General features: G+C 42.4%; 1 non-coding gene across 1 annotated transcript; it reads left to right on the top strand.

The window, feature by feature from the left end:
* The first annotated feature begins 1,435 nt into the window (after nt 1-1,435).
* Nucleotides 1,436-1,542, top strand: LOC138388741 (U6 spliceosomal RNA). Its single transcript, XR_011234232.1, has one exon. It is a non-coding gene; the product is annotated as a U6 spliceosomal RNA (small nuclear RNA).
* Nucleotides 1,543-3,949: the final 2,407 nt, after the last annotated feature.

The following is a 3,949-nucleotide window of genomic DNA, read 5'->3' as shown; positions in this document are numbered from 1 at the left end:
TGAAGGCTAAAAAAAAAAAAAAAATCATACTTTAAAAGCCTAAAGTAGACACTTTCCACTCTAGGCTACTGAGCAGGCCAGTCTGTCCAAACGGGAAGGTTCAGCTATCAGTGGTTGTGAAACCCACCCACCTGGTTTGCTATTCTTCAAGCTTGAGACCCTCCTTGTTTGTTTGGATGATGGTAGTTTTCTGACTTCTGAATATGTCAAATAAACTGACTCTAGAAAATAGTGCATGACTCTAGGAAACTGACAAATGCCCACTGCTTCCCAGAGTAATGGGTAACATATTGCAAGGAGAACTAAAGCCTTAAAATTACATAGGATGCTTGAGCAGGAAAGCATCTTCAAGACCATTTAACTGACTGGGCATGGTGGCTCATGCCTATAATCCTAGCACTCTGGGATGCCTAGGAGGGAGACCTGCTTGAAGTCAGGAGTTCGAGACCAGACTGAACAAGACCCTGTCTCTACTAAAAACAGAAAAAAAATTAGCCAGGCAACTAAAAATAGAAAAAATTAGGCGTGGTGGCAAGTGCCTGTAGTCCCAGCTACTCAGGAGGCTGAGGCGGGAGGATTGCTTGAGCCCAGGAGTTTGAGGTTGCTGTGAGCTGTGATGATGCCAAGGCACTCTAGCCCGGGCAACAGAGTGAGACTCTGTCTCAAAAAAAAAAAAAAAAAAAAAAAAAGACCGTTTAACTCAAGGAGAAAACTGAGGAAAACTGAGACCCAGATAAAGGACATGACTTGCCCCAGGTCACATCAAGTTGGAATCTGAGCACCAACCAGTGCCTAAACCTGACTTAACAGCCAAACAGCCAACAGCTGATGGTTCCATCCTGACAACTGAAGGGAAACACAGAGGGAAAGAAATATTATTAAAAATATCATGCAAAAAAGATGGTTTTAAAAGGAAAGTTCTAAATTCAATGTAATGTTTTGCTCTGATGTCCAAAAAAAAGTATTTCACTGTGATCTATTGTCCTATAGTACTCTGTTACCAACCAGCTATAAGACAGGTACTATGCACTCACTACATTGTTCCCTCTAGAGCAGCGGTCCCCAACCTTTTTGGCACCAGGGACTGGTTTCATGGAAGATAATTTTTTCCACCAACGGGGGAGGCAGAACTCAGGCGGTGATGCCAGTGTGAGGGAGTTGCTGTAAATACAGATGAAGCTTCACTCTCTTGCCCACTCTAGAGAAAACATAGGAATGATCCACTCCCTAGAAGTGTTAATAATATCATTCTGGCTTTGTTTTGCTTTCTGTTTCCATGCAATTCCATTCACACATATATAATCTATTCAAGGGTCTACCTTATCATCCACTGTGCAAAGGGCAGGAGGACAAAAGATGAATAAGAATATGTAAATATGCATGGCTACAGACACTGTTGCCTTCTACAATTGCTCTGCAAAGGGTACAAAGTGTCGTGCTCGCTTCGGCAGCACATATACTAAAATTAGAACGATACAGAGAAGATTAGCATGGCCCCTGCGCAAGGAAGACACGCAAATTCGTGAAGCGTTCCATATTTTTATAAAAAAAAAAAAAAAAGGGGGGTACAAAGTGTCAAGTTAAATGAAAATCAGCATCCTAGCCCCAGGAAAAATTGTTACCTCTCTTGGAAAAGGGACCGGATGGTTCTTTGAGAGACTCAACCATATTAACTGCAACCACATATACCATTTTTCCCCCTACAATTTTCTTTTTTTTTTTTTTTTGAGACAGAGTCTCACTCTGTTGCCCAGGCTAGAGTGAGTGCCGTGGCGTCAGCCTAGCTCACAGCAACCTCAAACTCCTGGGCTCAAGCGATCCTACTGCCTCAGCCTCCCGAGTAGCTGGGACTACAGGCATGCGCCACCATGCCCGGCTAATTTTTTCTCTATATATTTTTAGTTGGCCATGTAATTTCTTTCTATTTTTTTAGTAGAGACGGGGTCTCGCTCTTGCTCAGGCTGGTCTCGAACTCCTGACCTCGAGCGATCCACCCGCCTCGGCCTCCCAGAGTGCTAGGATTACAGGCGTGAGCCATCGCGCCCGGCCTACAATTTTCTTGATTGCATATTATTTTAGATACATCCAATTTGTTTATCAGGTACATGTCAGGGCATGTTAAAAGGCGTTTTTCAGGTTCAGCATGAAGGTTTGGCCTTATTTAACAAAATATCAGGAAATTTTGTTGGAATTAATGATTCGATCTGAGCTTAATCTTCAAACCAAGCCACCTTGGGTTTCTGTGGTTTGGAGCATGGCTAGAGCACAGGAACACCTGATTTTGCTTTAAGAACAATTAACTTTATAGCTAGGGAGCATCTGACTTCATAGGGCTTTTGTGGTGCCAAACCCTGTAGAAACAGAGGAGACTTTGCCTGGGGGATTCTTTGCATTAAAGACTTTGTTAGACAAAGCCACTCTGGCAGGGGAGTTGGATTTGCAATTTGTGCCTTTGTGAAAGGATTAGACAATCCCTATTGTGTAATGTTTGGATCTCAATTTGCATTTGGAAACGCAGGACCCCTTGGAGGTTTAGTTCTCCTTTATTTTCATTTTCTTGTCCTGATACACAATTGATACTGTATGTTAAAAAATTGATAAAATTGCTTGGCTGAATGTTTGTACTGATTAAGGAAGTGTGATAAGTTGGTTTTCTCTGTGAATGGTGGAGTCTACTCAGGCTCCAACAATACGGAGCCAGTAATGTCTCTGCCAATCGACAAATAACTCATAGGTAGAGGTCTGCACGTTTCATTGATTTGCTTAATTAGAATGCATGGCACTTTGTTAAAGAAAGAAAGCACTAGAGAGATATGGTTAGATAGTGGATCTGCAGAAGGGACTGGAAGAAAAAAAAATCCTCTGATTGTCTCAGGACATATTTGAACACTCCTGTCCAGTGACTTTCTTTATAAATAAAAATTTGAGAAAAATTATTTTAGGCTTATGATAACAATATTCTTAGCTGAACATGGTGTTTAACTACCTGTCCTTTGGTAAACAATTTTTAACTAACATTTGCTTTGATAATGTTCCCAGATTGACAACATAAAACCTGGAATAGAAATTGCGTGAGGAGGGACAATTTCTCAGATTGTGGGTTTAGGCTATGCGGTTTAGTTGTTTGTTTGTTTTCTTTTGAATACTTTGGTTTCTTTATCTTTGTTATTGACCACAGGAAAACATTACTTGCATGTCAGGATGAATGTATGGTTGAACCCGGATTTGGAGTTGCTGGTTGAGTGAGCTGGAGATAGAAGGGGAATAGAAAAGGGAGCTCACACTCATTGAGCACCTATGGTATGCCAAGAACTTTGCTAGATGTTTAGGAATTTGTTGTTATTATGCCCATTTTATTTGTTTATTTTTTTTTTTGAGACAGGGTCTCACTTTGTTGCCTAGGCTAGAGTGAGTGCCGTGGCGTCAGCCTAGCTCACAGCAACCTCAAACTCCTGGGCCCAAGGGATCCTCCTGTCTCAGCCTCCCGAGTAGTTGGGACTACAGGCATGCACCACCATGCCCGGCTAATTTTTTCTATATATATTTTTAGCTGTCCATATAATTTCTTTCTATTTTTTAGTAGAGATGGGGTCTCGCTCTTGCTCAGGTTGGTCTCGAACTCCTGAGCTCAAACGATCCGCCCACCTCGGCCTCCCAGAGTGCTAGGATTACAGGCGTGAGCCACTGCGCCCGGCCTTATGCCCATTTTATAGAGGAGAAGACTGAGGCCCAGAGGAGGCAAGTGACTTGCCCCAGCTCACAGGGCTGTGACTGGAACCCAGGTCTGCCTCATTTTTCCAAGTAAGAGCTGCGGCTCTTACAGCCACATCACACCTGTTTCTCAGATACAGGAAAGCTAACTTCATTCAGGGGGTTATCTGCTCCTCACTGCCTTAAAATATGTGTTTGTTTTTTCATCTAAACAGGGCTTGTGTTTGGTACACACGAA

The sequence above is a fragment of the Eulemur rufifrons genome, chromosome 7 (genome assembly GCF_041146395.1).
Source record: "Eulemur rufifrons isolate Redbay chromosome 7, OSU_ERuf_1, whole genome shotgun sequence".
In the NCBI taxonomy this organism is placed as follows: Eukaryota; Metazoa; Chordata; class Mammalia; order Primates; family Lemuridae; genus Eulemur; species Eulemur rufifrons.
Note: the sequence above shows the minus strand (reverse complement) of the source record. Positions and strands in the feature narration are given on the sequence as shown.